We start from the raw sequence: 15,909 nt of genomic DNA on the forward strand, positions 1-15,909 counted from the left end.
TGACTTGATAGCTTACCTGCACACGGAGTCCCAGCATAACCAGCAGAGCACGCACAAGTATACATGTTCACTGCATCAATACAATCTTCATTAGCCATACACGGAGTGGAAGCACATTCGTCGATATCTGTGCAAATTGAGTTTCAGTGATAATCATTGGAATAAAAGCGACTAGAAAATAATTTCACTTTTGACCACTTTATCTTTTTTTTGACGGATGATAGGAAAATTAATTTAAAACTGGCATTTTCATACCGGAGTGTTGGCTCAGTCAGTAGAGCGTCCGCCTCACAACCGGGAGGTCGTGGGTTCGAACCCCGGCCGCGTCATACCAAAAGACGTTAAAAGATGGGAGTTGTTGCTACCTTGTTTGGCGTTCAACAATAAGGGGATAGAGCAACGTCGATCTGGCGCTGCTCAGTGGCTGCCGGGCTCACGATCAATTGGGCAAAAAGAATTTCCGTTTCGGTTTAATAAAATTTGGATTGGACTATTAGATTATTATTATTATATTATTATTATTAAATAACACAGTTAAGGAATACATAACCTCCTTCGTAAAACTACATCAATACATAACTTAAACGAAGTAAATGAACTAAATATCTCTTTTAAAGTTTAATGTGTTTTCTATTATTTTGTAATGGGAATATTAATGTTCAGTCGTCAGGTGAAAAAAACAGAACTATATTCTAGTCTGGATATTGTGAAGAAACACAGTGTTTTGGACAATAACAACACGGTGTTTGGAGACTAGATAACACATACTTGGTATGGATTACAATGTCATTGAACATCGAAATATAGTTACAGTCAACTACTTAAACATTTGTTTCACTGAAAGGTTTACATTCTAAACAAATTAGTAAGTAGCCGTCGCCGGTAATCAAATAAAAAAGGCCGCAAACTAAATTAACATTGTGACTTTCACTGTTGATCGAGTGGAGATGCAAACCGTGAGTTGAATTTGACTCTGATACGAAGCATGAAAGCCTAGGTATCTATAATGTCTTGATGAGAAAGGAGCATTTGCTGTATGTAATAGGTGTTTGTGTGTAATCTGCTTTGACTTGATAGCTTACCTGCACACGGAGACCCAGCATAACCAGCAGAGCACGCACAAGTATACATGTTCACTGCATCAATACAATCTTCATTAGCCATACACGGAATGGAAGCACATTCGTCGATATCTGTGCAAATTGAGTTTCAGTGATAATCATTGGAATAAAAGCGACTAGAAAATAATTTCACTTTTGACCACTTTATCTTTTTTTTGACGGATGATAGGAAAATTAATTTAAAACTGGCATTTTAAATAACACAGTTAAGGAATAGATATCCTCCTTCGTAAAACTACATCAATACATAACTTAAACGAAGTAAATGAACTAAATATCTCTTTTAATGTTTAATGTGTTTTCTATTATTTTGTAATGGGAATATTAATGTTCCGTCGTCAGGTGAAAAATTAAACTATATTCTAGTCTGGATATTGTGAAGAAACACAAATCTTAACATTTTTCCTCGCTCGCATATGAATATTCAGACCATCATTCCCAACTGCAAAGTATGATGCTTGAACAATATCTTATATGATGTACAAAGAGAAATAAATATTAAGAGCATCCCTGTTAATGTAACCACAATATATATGGGTACATACCAATGTCTAACAATTTGTATATTTTCGATTTGAGATTTCCATTTGTAGGTACCCTTTTTCCAGAAAGTGCCCCTTTTTGTTGGTCCCGTCCCCAAATTTGGAAGTCGCTCCGACGCCCCTGCTCTGAGCATCATTAATTTCCGATCAGCAATTGAATTTCCCACCGTCGGTCGAAGGTTTTATATCATCGAGAGGTCATGTGACGCCTTCGTGACCTAGTCGGAACGCATCGTACTCTCAATACGACGTCGTCTAGCCATCGTGTGGCCTTCGTGTGGCCTGCGGGTCCATTTCTTATTACAAATTCACATCTTCGTGTTGCCTTCGCGTTTGGTTCGGGTGCCATCAGGTGCCATCGTGTGACCTTCTGTAGGCATCGTACTTGCTTCGGCTGTTAGTTGGCTGTTGACCAACTTCGGGGCTAACTTCGTGTGAAGTTCAATTTTCCTGCATCGTGTGTCCATTCTCTGTCAACTTCGGGACAGTGTGATGCGGGCATAATAAGAAGTGTACCCGCAGGCCACACGAAGGCCACACGATGGCTACACGACGTTGTATCGAGAGTACGATGCGTTCTAACTAGGTCACGAAGGCGTCACGTGACCTCCCGATGGTATAAAACCTTCGGCCGACGCTGGGAATTTTAATTGCTGATCGGAGATTTACGATGCTCAGAGCAGGGGCGTCGGAGCGACTTCCAAAGTAGGGAACGGGACCAACAAAAAAGGGCACTATCTGGAAAAAGGGTACAAACAAAGGGAAATCTCAAAGCCAAAATATACAATTTGTTAGACATTGGTATATACCCTACATTGTAATTACATTAACTGGGATGCTTACAATATTTATTTACCTTTAAACATCATGCAAGATATTGTTTAAGCATCATACTTTGCAGTTGAGTGTAATAGTCTGAATATTTATATGTGAGCGAGGAGAATTTTAAAGATTTGTGAGGTCGCAGTGCGAAAAAATTACATCTTATAATAAAAGAGAAAAAACCCAATCCTGATGGGGTTTTACTACCATTCTCATAACGGAAGACTGAAAAGACCTTTGATATTAAAGTGACATAATTATGTCATCTATAAATAGCGAGTGAGTGTAGCGAGCGAGCTTTGGGGGAAATTGCCCTTAGTCACTTTAAATTAGGGGCACGTTTAAAAAGAGAAGAAAGGGGGAAACTTATCGAAAGGAATAAGCCACATATTATAAAAGAAAAGGAACACGTTTTAAAGTACAAAGGGTAATTATCACAGCTGAAGGGAGCACTTATCAAAAGTGAAATGGGGCACTTCTCGTACCTCAAATGGGGCACTTACTAGAGATTAAAAAGAGCACTAATGAGAATTAAAAATGGACACATATTGCAAATGAAATAGGGATTTGTCGAAGGAAAAGAGGCACGTGTCAAAATAAAAGGGATACTTTTCATAGGGAGAAAAGAAATAGGGGCACTTTTTATGAAGTTATAGGGGCACCTTTCTTATGTAAGAAGGGGCACTTTGGGGGTACTTGACAAATCTGTGGCTCTGAGGCTAGCTTTTTCATGGAAAACGTTTGATCTACTTAAATTCGGCTGTCTTCGCCGACACCGTGGACCCATCTCGATGTCATCGTACTATAATGCGATGCCTACACGATGGCATTGCGAGGGCTTCACATAGTCGTGTTGTCTTCCGAAGACAATCGGGCTGCTTCTTGTTTCCTTCGTATTGTCTTCGTGAGGCGATAAATGCCCGATGACACCGATGATCACACGAAGTAAAGACGAAGATGACACGATTTGACAAGATGCCCTCACGATGGCCTTACGGAGGGCAACATGGACACACGAAATTTAACACGAAAATGAACCTTCGTAAGGTCTTCGGACATTTTTTTGACACGCCAAAGATTTTGGCATCGCTCACGAAGTTGCTCCCGGAGCCTGAAAAATCCACCGGCGGTCATGCGATTGCTTCAGATGCCCTCACGAATGGCCCGATGTGGCCCGATGTGTTTACGATCAGAGCCGAATTTGGAATTTTTCTTCATCGTGTGTCCATCTTATGTCAACTTCGGGACAGTGTGACGCGGGCATTATCGTTAAGCAGAGAAATTTGAAGGATGCTGTACAAAATTTTATGCTATGAATCTATAATGTTTCACAGGTAACTAGAATACTTGATTTACGCTCCAAACATCTAATTGGTATCCACATACCTGTTGGAGCAATGTGCAATCTAAGATACATGTTTAACCTATACTGTTTGTCACCTGTGATATCGACACAGCAATAGTTAAGATCAATCCAAACAAACAACCAACCACACAATCCATCCACCCATCCATCAATCGGTCATCAAGTTAATAAATAAATACTTATTTAGGAGGATTTAAAAGTGTTGTCTTTTGAACTAGCCTCCTAATACAAATAGTGGTAAAGGATGATTGTTACTAGTATTCAAATCTAAAACATACACAATTTTAAAATACATGTAAAATGTCTCATTCTCGGGATGTACAATGGATAAGATTCCCTTATTTCTTATTACTTTAATTGCTGGGATACTTCTATATAGTTTTATTTAAGAAAAAAGATTTTTCAATATTTGCTGACATACATGTATGTGTAGGTGATATTATTGCATGACACACTGTATAATTTAAGGCAAATTGTAACATCGTGTAAAATCCAAAAACAAACTATAGCATACATTGTACACTGTTGTTCATAATGTGCAAAAGAGAGTATGTTTGTAAGTAAATTTTCTAAGGAATTTTGATGACTGCAATTGCTATTAGCTTCATATTTCGCTCTGTTAAATCACATAAGCATTTATAACTAAACGTTCTTGAAATGAACAGTATACCTTACATAAATTGGGTAGTCGAAGACAAACTAGGTATATGTGTTAAACTAATAAAAACTGCACAATTCTTTTCATAAATGTTAAAAAAGTATATTTCTGCAAACAATTGATGTAACTTAGGTCAATAATACCTAAAGAAAGCAACTAACATGAATAAAGTTATGATGTTAAGAATTGTTAACAGTGTGTGACGACCGAAACATCAGTGGTGTGACATATGGAAATTATTAGGCAATGCACTGGTTCTCAATTTGTTGGTATGTATTTATCTTATATCATCAGTTCTTATAATAAGATAAGTTTGACCTAAGAAAAAGCACTTGACCTATCTAAATAAAAACTTGTTATTGTCAAAACCCTAATTTAGAGCTATTTTTCACTTTCAAGCGATACAAAATCTGTATTTTTCAAGATAGAAACTAAAAAATTTGCATGAATAATCTCTGAAACATATTCTTAAAGGGATCGTTTAACAATGTTAAATCTTAGATACACGGTCCTACATGTTACCAGTGTCTGTGATATGGTGTAATATTGAAGCCCTAAAAAAATCGCGCTTCAAAATGATCAAGAAGTGCCTCAAAAAAGTAAAAATCTTTGAGTGACCGGTTTTACCATACTCGTTTTCCCCAATAGAGCAGGGGCGTAAATCCGTACCGAGGAGTGGGGGGGGGGGGGGGGGGGGGGGGGATGATCGGCGATAGCCATCACATACTAGCACGAGCACACGCCCACACTAATTTACGCAAGCGCGCGCGATCGCGCACGCACAAACACACACCACCACACACACACACACACACGCACACACACAAACGAACAAACAACAAACACTAGAGAAAGAAGACGATTCGTTGTACCGTTCTCGAAAATAATCCTCGTCTGAATTCAGTTCCCCCCCCCTCCCGCGCGAAGCGCTGAAGCTTTTACGTTTCATAAAATCATTAGAGAAAGAAGACGATTCGTTGTACCGTTCTCGACTCTCAATCCTCGTCTGAATTCAGTTCCCCCCTCCCTCCCGCGCGAAGCGCTGAAGCTTTTACGTTTCATAAAATCATTAGAGAAAGAAGACGATTCGTTGTACCGTTCTCGACTCTCAATCCTCGTCTGAATTCAGTTCCCCCCTCCCTCCCGCGCGAAGCGCTGAAGCTTTTACGTTTCATAAAATCATTAGAGAAAGAAGACGATTCGTTGTACCGTTCTCGACTCTCAATCCTCGTCTGAATTCAGTTCCCCCCTCCCTCCCGCGCGAAGCGCGGAAGCTTTTACGTTTCATTAAATCATTAGAAAAAGAAGACGATTCGTTGTACTGTTCTCGACTCTTAATCCTCGTCCTAATTCAGTTCCCCCCTCCCTTCCCGCGCGAAGCGCGGGGCTTTTACGTTTCATAAAATCATTAGAGAAAGAAGACGATTCGTTGTACCGTTCTCGACACTTAATCCTCGTACGAATTCAGTCCCCCCCACCCCTTCCCGCGCGAAGCGCGGAAGCTTTTACGTTTCATTAAATCATTAGAGAAAGAAGACGATTCGTTGTTCCGTTCTCGACTCTTAATCCTCGTCTGAAGACGAAGACTCTTAATCCTCGTCTGAATTCAGTCCCCCCATCCCCCTCCCGCGCGAAGCGCGGAAGCTTTTACGTTTCATTAAATCATTAGAGAAAGAAGACGATTCGTTGTTCCCTTCTCGACTCTTAATCCTCGTCTGAATTCAGTTCCCCCCACCCCCCTCCCGCGCGAAGCGCGGAAGCTTTTACGTTTCATTAAATCATTAGAGAAAGAAGACGATTCGTTGTTCCGTTCTCGACTCTTAATCCTCGTCTGAAGACGAAGACTCTTAATCCTCGTCTGAATTCAGTCCCCCCATCCCCCTCCCGCGCGAAGCGCGGAAGCTTTTACGTTTCATTAAATCATTAGAGAAAGAAGACGATTCGTTGTTCCGTTCTCGACTCTTAATCCTCGTCTGAATTCAGTTCCCCCCTCATCTCCCGCGCGAAGCGCGGAAGCTTTTACGTTTCATTAAATCATTAGATAAAGAAGACGATTCGTTGTACCGTTATCGACTTTTAATCCTCATCTGAATTCAGTTTTTCCCTTCCCCCGCCCGCGCGAAGCGCGGAAGCTTTTACGTTTCATTAAATCATTAGAGAAAGAAGACGTTTCGTTGTACCATTCTCGACTCTTAATTTCTTTTAAAAGGGGTTGGGTTTTTTTTCTCTCTCTCTTTGGACTCCTGAGAAATGTAAAAAAGGAGGTTATAAAATATCTTGAATATCATAGAAAAATTGATCAAATCCCGGGATCAAATTCCTGAAATTCCTGCTAGCTTTGAAAGCTCATTCAGGATTATTTCATTTTGAAAAGTAAAAGCATTGGCCCCCAGTTCCCCTCGATCGACTAGAGCTCACCTGAATTTGGGGGGGGGGGGGGGGGGGTGGTACATTTACCAGTGTTCCGGATTTTTTTTTTTTTTTTTTTTTTTTTTTTGGGGGGGGGGGGGGGGGGGGTCTCCAAGGCAGGAAAAGCCAGCGAAAAGCCGGCGAAAGGGGGCTTCAGAAATGTTGGCAGTCCTGAGATAGGGTGGGGGTGCTTTCAAAGGGAAGGAACAAGCATACGCGTACCCTAAATAACACTAAGTGGGGGGAGCCGGGCATCTACTGTACATGATTGCACTTTACGTCTAGGCTATAATAATACCTTGCAAAATAACGAAAGATTATTCTGAAGTTTATGAAGTGCTTGTTCGCGCACGTCGCGAAACTACTCTTAATGATCGTGACATACTGTATACGTGTAGGCTATACAGTTATACATACATAAAAAAGAAAACACTAATTTCTCATGCATTATGCTGAAATTGAAACAATCACATTTTTTTTCTTCTTCTTCCTTTTTTCTCTCTTTGTTTTGTAATATCAGGGGGATGATTGTACAGGCCACCCCCCTACTTTCAGCCAGGGGGGATGCAGCCCCCATCCCCCCCGGGATTTACGCCCTTGCAATAAAGTGTAGTGTTATGAAAACCGTTCGACGAACGGTTTTCAAAATGTGTAATTCCAATCATTAATATCTTGATAATCAGACAGGCGATCGGCTTGTAAAAGTCATGGAGTTCCCGACTGACCTAAAGGTTTATTACTATCCTTGCAACATGAGCTAAATCAAGGATTATTTCTAAAGGATCTAAGACAAAGTTACCGGATCCCTTTAAAGACCAACATATTTGTTGGTGTAGTTAATAGCAAATGAGTTTTATATCACAGTCATTAGAAATGCTATAGTTCACAATAAAATTGTAAGAACCTAAATTATTCATATCTGTTGAATAAATAGGGAGATTGATTAAGCTCCGAAATTTGCATTTCTCAAAAATATGAATAGTCCTGATCCTAAAAATACACGTTTAAAGTAACTAAATATAATTTTATTTTTTTTACCCAAATGTGGACACATTTAGTATATGTTAAAAAAAAACAGTGCCATAATCTATTGCCTCACTCTAAACCTCGCGCATGGTTTTATTTTGATGACAAATGCAGCGATACAAAAATAAAGGAATCTGCCGCTTGTAAACAAAATAAGACGCCATTGTATATTCAGCTGTACACACCGCGGTATGTTCGGAGTTTCAAGAGGGAACAATTGCCGTCCTTAATATCATTCCGGGGGTTTTTCACTTTGAAGGTCTGGTTTATTTGATTGTTAATTAACCACTATCCTGTGTATTTACAAATAAAAGATTTTAGTTATCAGAATCGGTTTCAAATCCCCTTTTGAATGGTTTGAAATGCCATCACATTTATATGCACTAAACGCATTATAATTTGACAAACAATAGCTAATTGCAATTATGTTCATTCTTTATGGGATGTCGTTTGCTTGGGCAGTTTTGGTCCATACTGTGACGTTATTAAAACATCGTTAATTTTCTGGCGAATCTTTCGTATATACCAGCTGCTATGGAGGTGGTTGTATTTGTATTTTTATAAATCACCCGATATGTAGTTGACCTAAAACTTGTACGATGGCCATCTGTTAGCTTACCAGTTTCTAGTGATACATTAGTTGACATATTTGCGATTTTCTTTGAATTTCCACTTCAATGGGGTATATCTTAAATCCAGTCAGACTAAGTATTGTTATTGAACAACTCACAAAATAGTTTGCATTTTCTTAAAAAAACCAAGTAAACCTCGGTCTATAGGTACACAGACTAATATTACTAAACATGATGCCTGGCTGGATGGCGCTGGTGCCCGGTTCAATAGTGTAGGTTTTCAAAGGCTATATGACCTGTAAAATGTGTACAATATATTGAGATATATTTCGAATTAATTCAGATTGAGTGATGTTATCGAATGGCCTAACAATATTAGTTTTGCATTTTCTAAATAAACGAAGGAAACCTCGGTCTATAGATACACAGATATGAGGTGAAGGATTATTTTTTAAAGGTAATACCAAGTTTTTGAAAATTGGGTGGATAGTGATTCTTTAAAATTTTGAGATATATGGATGCCCATGTGGATGTACACTGTCGCTCATAAAGTTGGAAAATGCAATTAATTATCAATAATTCATTGCATTTCACCCCGGTCCCCAACATAAAAAAGCCTCTGTACGGCCATGCATTCTGGCTCAAGGCATGGGCACACAAAATATATTTTTCTGTCGGGGACCGGGGGAATTCAATGAATTTTTGATAATTTATTGCATTTTCTTTCTTTTTTTATCTGTGGGAACTGCCCCCTACCCTAGCCCCCGCTGCGTACAGTCATAGTCATGGTACTACATATATTTTTTTGTTTGTAACGAAGTGCATGGTTAAAGATATAGTTAGGTTCTGATTTTGCGATTTCATTGAAAAAGAAATTGTGTGGGAGCAATGATTGGTGTATACAGTGAGCTTTTGGAATCATCAAAATGATAATAAATTGGCTAAGTCTTGCAAGGAGCCACATGTACACACAGAAATATGTAAATGAGTATAATGGGAATACACAAGCATGTTTAATGGAAATGGGGTCCACAACCTCAAGTTAGCCGTTACTTGTCGAATATGAGGCATTTAAAGAGCCATCCTTGTCAGGGAAAATTTTCTGATGATACCCTTCCACATTGATATGAAGACTGTGAAAAAAACTCAAAAAAAATATTTTACACCTTTTCCAGAACTAAACTTTCTCGTAAACCGTAGGAAGTTTGTAGAAATCTTACCTTCATCACAGATTGAACCATCGTACCCAGGTGCAGTTGAGCAGTCGCATGTACCCGCAGGACAAGTTCCTCCGTTTATGCAATCCGAGTCATCGGTACAATTACCTATAACGATACATTTATAATTGTGAAGACTTATGTGAGGATCTATATTAAAAAGTTCTTTCAATGACAATGAAGACGTCAACTTACCCATGTAAACGGGAAGATATGAAAGACCAGGAAAAACGTCCCCGATTCTACGATTCTGTGAAGACTGCAATATGAATCTTTTAGGAGATGAATCCATATAATTATGAAATGTGACAAGTATAAAGATTTACGAGTAGATTTTATTGAAAGAATTAGCAATTTTGGAAGAAAATTTCAGTATTAACTTAGAATGTCAAGAAAAATTCATATTTATAATGAGATTAGGCAATAAAGATGTTATCGATATTTTCTCTTCGTTCACCAAAAACACAACAACAATAAGGGGTAACTGTTAGATACTATGTAATAGAAAAGTAAAATTTTACAATCTTCTGTTTTTGGTTTAATATTATAGTATTGGTCGCATATATGTATAAATGCTATTACGTCATTTATTTTAGGCATTCCATTTACCTTATTTACCTATTTTGTATAACATGATTTGTAATTTATTTAGAAAATTGCTATATTAGGTTTTATATATCTTCGGATGTATCATGGTACATTTATATATTATTTACTTTATGCATTATATGTCATGTTATTACAAGAAGAAGAAAGAATATTTCTGTTGTACATAATTTTCCTTCTGTTTTGCTATAAACACTGCTTTGTAAATTGATTAATATAAGATATATGTTCACAAAGAGAATATTGATTTGTTACATTGCATTGAAAATTGATGTATTTGGTTATAAACAGAATATTGATGTGCATCAATGAAGTTTAATAAACACAATACAATACACGATGATGATGATGATGATAATCATAAAGATAACTGTATTGATAACGACTATGATGATGATGATGATGATGGTGATGAGAAATAATGATGACTATAATTTCATTATACCGGGTTTATTATTCTGTTCTAATTTTCAACTTCATTCACCGTGCCGTTTTTTGAGATATGGACATAACGTTCAAAGTTTTAACGCTCTGCTGACGCAACGTTGAGCTGACGTCATTGACATTCATTGAGTTGATTCGGAATATTTGAGGCGATAAGAGCACCAAGCCTCAAAGGGATTGACCGTGCCGTTTTAATATGTATTTAACCTTTTGTGTGTAATTGAATTATTAAAGGTCCTCACATTTCGGAAGCAATTTGGAAACCATCCTTTGATATTTACCTTTTTATTGAAAGAAATAGTAACGGTGTTTATTCAAAATAACGCATATGGGCTCAAAACAATACGCACGTGAATTTTTTTTTCTTCAAATTTCCATATCAACTCGACCACGACACCTTTACCCTTTTCACCCTTTTTATAAAGGCTTTCCCGACATAACAAAAAGTAATTATGTGCAGACTGAATTTGAAGTATTGTAGTCCATTCATTAAAGGTAATACAAAGCTTTGGGAAATTTTGAAAATTGGGTCGATAGTGAATATTTACAATTTTGACATATATGGATGTGGATGTGGATGTATTATAAGCACTAGAAAATTTAGCCCCTAAAACACTTCTGCTTTCGAGAAAAATTGAATTAAAAAATTTACCGGTGTATTATAAATAGCGCCTACGGGCGTACAATGGTAACTGCGACCATGAAAATCTCAGAATATGTAGTTGTGATATATAATTTCCAAACAGGAATAGCTGATCGGTCAAATTTAGTCAAGAAACATTGTTTTATAGCTCAATTAATATCTTCACCTTGAGAGGGAGATAAACAACATAAAGAGTTTGTTATTTACAATTTCATAACTTTAGACTCGATTTCAACCGCGACAACGATCATTGAATATTGTAGGACCGAATATGCTTCCAATGTGTTCATTTGAACTAAATTCATGACCCCTTACCAAAACTTTGTATTACCTTTAATACAATTTTAATGAAATAACTCGTCTCTAGGTCCCAGGAAAGTAAACCGGTTAGCAAACCGGTCTATTGTATTCAGCACATACACCCACACTCCTAAGGACGATTTAATAAAACAAAGGATTGTCTTGGGAACGTCTTTAATCTTTACGGATTGACTGAAAAGGAGTCCAGAAGCCCACCTTATGGACCACGGCCCCCTGTGGTATAGCGTCACCTTGTGTTAAGCAAACGTGCAGAAATATGACTCCCAAACCTGGATCAGTGTGTTATCTTTGTTGTGTCCAAAGCCTTCTTAATGAGGTACAGACACAGTATAAGCTAACAAGTGTAAGTCATTAATGAAAACAAAAACTTACTGCAAATAGAAGTGAAAATCGGCAGTCTTGAGGTGATGTGAACCGTGTAGCCCATATATTAAATTTTGTGTCAGCTAAAGTGACTGTGAATGGGCACGTTGTGAAAATGGCGTCAACAACGGTTATTTCTAATTCTACGTCGGTACTATAACGTAAATGTTGAAAAGTCTGGCAAGGTGCTCTTGTGCAGTGCAGTCAATTGGTGTAATATGTACAGAGTGCAAGTAAAAACAATTATCAGCCATCAATGACGTTTCTGAAATAGGGCTCCATGGAAGGTTTCTGCTGTTGTGGAATCTGGAGGGAGCATATGTACCATGCTGCAACTGTCCGTGTGACATAAGCTCAGTACGGGCAGTGATTAGCTTGAATTTATTTGGGTGGAATTGTCTGGCGTTGCTCTGAGTCATAGGTGTGACAAATTGACGTGGATTTATTGCTACGAGGCCATGTTGAATCTTGTACAGTAGGATGAGGCATGCAGCCTGTCAACGTTTCTCCGGGGTATCCCACTTAGGGTCATTGATCATGGCAGACACACTTTCAGTATGGTGGTATCTCTGAAGGAATCATCGTGCTGCACGTCTTTAAACAATTTCAATTTTGGCTGTGTCTTTCTTCGTTGATGGAGGCTGTAGCACAATACTCAACATGGGGCCAGACGATGGATGCGTAAGCTTGTTGCCGTAAATTTTTGGAGGATCTTCTGAGATTTCGGGTGATGAGACCAAGCATTTGATTTGCTTTTGACGTCATCACATTGATGTGCTTTTGACAGGAAAGGTTGCTGGTCAGTAGAAAGTTGAACATTTCCAAGATGGCAGTTTCCTTCCAGGTTGTTAATTGCGCTTGAGTGAGAACCGAAGGAGGTGGCATTTATAATGTTGAACTTCATCTGCCAGGTTTCTGACCACTGCATGGTAAAGAAGCTCAAGGTCCTGATGCAAGGTTTGACGATCATGCAAGTCACGAATGGGACGATAGATGAGACAATCGTCTGCAAACAGCTTCAGATTGGAGGAGATTCCATTAGGGATGTCATTGATGAATGTGATAAAGAGGAGCCGACCAAGTACTCTTCCTTAGGGACACCTGATGAAACGTGAGACCAATCAGATGTATGACCATCCACGACTTCCCGTTGAGATCTCTCGGTAAGGAAAGTCTGAATCCATTCCGGTATGTGGCCTCAGATGCCAAAGTGGTGGAGTTTAAGCAAGAGGCGTTCGTGAGGGACTCTGTCGAAAGCCTTAATGAAGTCTAATACGATAGAATCTACTTGTTCTCTCAGGTCGATGGATCTTGTTAGCTTATCAACAGTTGTTACCAGCTGTGTCTCACAAGAGCGCCCGGGACGGAATCCATGTTGGCAATGATGTAACATTTGTTGTCATCATAGTGGTCATCACTTGACTAAAGATGACGTGTTCCATGATCTTGCTGCATATAGCTGTGATAGACACTGAGCGGTAGTTGGAGGGGGTACATCGGTCTCCCTATTTGAAGATGGGTGCTACATTTGCTAGCATCCAATCAGAGGGGACACATCCTCAGGTCAGGGATTGCTAAAACATGTAGGTCAGAATAGGTGCTAACTCCTGGGCAAAACGCAAAGGAAGCAGCCAAGGATGCGCTGTCCGGTCCAGTTGCCTTGCTGATGTTGATAGATTCAAGAAGCTCTGGACTCCATCCGATGTAACATGCATGTCTTCCATTAGTGGGTAGGGTGGTCCTCCAGGTTATGGAATATCTGTCACATCTTATATAATTCCAAAAGGCTTTTTTTTTTCCATGCTATCCCTTGTGAACATGTTGTTTTGGTGTGTCCAGTAATTATGTCTGATTTCTTTCCGCAGCAGTTTCTAGTACTTCTTATAGGTCGTCCACTCTCCAGATTGCTTGGCTGCATTATAGAGCCTTTGCGTCATTCTGATCATTCTCCGTATCTTGTTGGTGATCTAATGGTTAGATCTGTCTGGTTTTGACGTTTTAGCTGGTATGTGTGTATCCATTAGGAAAAATGATTTTCGATCTGAAGATATCCCAATTTTCTTGCACTGATCTTGAGCTGGGGTCGCTGTTAAAGAAATATACCTGAAAGGTCCTAATATCAGATAGCAGGTCAGCAACATTAGCCTTACTGAAAATGTAAATCTTCTGTGGTGCCTTCTTTGCTAATATGGGTTTGGAATTGATCTCAAAGGTAACTGCATCATGATCACTAAAATATGCATTGACTTTGCAGTTACGGATGAAGTTTGGATGACTTGTTAAAACTATATCCAGAATATTCTTAGTGGATCCAGATATCCTGATGGGGGTCCCTCATCATCTGTTCCAAAAAGAAATCATTGCAGATGTCAAGCAACATTGAACATTTCGCTGCTACAGTGGCATATGGCTTAACTGTTCTATTGGTCCAGTCAACATCAGCCAGATTGAAGTCTTCCCTCTAAGTCTTAGTCTTAGTCTAAGGATCGGATCTTTGAACTGTGCACATATCACTATGAACATGACGGACAAAGAAAGCGGACAAAATATACAGAACATCCCTTCACTGCTATATGTAAAAATGTGTAGAACAGGTGTCACATGCATATTCACCTGTTTTACTCAGTTTTACATAATAGCAGTGAAGGGATATTCCTTTGTGTACCTGAGGAACTGTATATTTTGTCCTCCTACTTTGTCCGTCATTTTCATAGTGTATATATGTCAGACAGGCTTTGTGCAAGATTACGGAGGTTAGCAAGATCAGAATTTGGTGGTATGTAGAAGGAGCCTATTATTAGTGTCTTGAAGCCTTGGATGTTCAGTTCTATGAAAAGCACTTCTGCCCCTGATTATACGAACTTCCACTCTGTTGTGATGAGATCATATTTCACCATAACAAACACACTTCCTTTTCCTTGCATGGATTCTGTCTTTCCTGAATGTTGTAAACCCTGGTGGGGTTGTTTCAGCTGTCAAAATATTCGGTTCAAAATATGATTCAGTTCCTATTATCACATCTGAATTAAGGCTATTAATCATGGCTTCCAAAAGTGGTAGCTTGTTAACCAGACCATGACAGTTGACAAGTAGACTTTTCAGGATTTTAGTCCGCTGTCTGTTGTTCGTAGAATTCTTTCCAGCTTGTCTCTATGATCTGGTTGGTGATGATGTAGCCTTTGGTGATCCAATGTGGAAACCAACACTTGCTGATGGTATTGTGTCACTGGAAGCATTATCTATGCTGACTTCAGGGGTGTTGTTCGGGCAACTTAATGAGTTATCTGTTTGTGTATCATTCGAAGTGCAGAAGAGGGATGGACTAATAATTGGAAGCCCAAAATGGCAACAAATCCATGTTAGACAAGAATTGGCATAGGCATTGAAGATTAAATTTTGACCCCATTATGCGTTTTTTTAAATTTTTTTTAAATATTTTTTTATACAGATGAGACATGTATATTTGACAAGACGGGGCCTGGGTTGACTTTTGCATCCCCCGCAATCAAGAGAAGAACCAAAAGATATCCATAATTTTGTTGGATGAATCGTACATCTAATTTGTGAGACTGATGTTTCAAGGAAAATATAGGTCGGTGTCTTTTCCACAACCTAGAACAGGTGCTTTCTGCATAGTTGTAGTTAAGACCACTAATCCTAATCACGTATAGAAGAAGGCTGGATGTATGAATAGATCCGGGGTGGCATCTGTCTTCAGTCTTCATGTTCTGGTCATCTCAATTGTAGGCACAAGTTGATTTTGCATTCAGATTTGCGTGTACAGTGTGATGGCAGAGAG

Source organism: Strongylocentrotus purpuratus, unplaced genomic scaffold (assembly GCF_000002235.5).
Source record: "Strongylocentrotus purpuratus isolate Spur 01 unplaced genomic scaffold, Spur_5.0 spur5_scaffold_5, whole genome shotgun sequence".
Classification (NCBI taxonomy): Eukaryota; Metazoa; Echinodermata; class Echinoidea; order Camarodonta; family Strongylocentrotidae; genus Strongylocentrotus; species Strongylocentrotus purpuratus.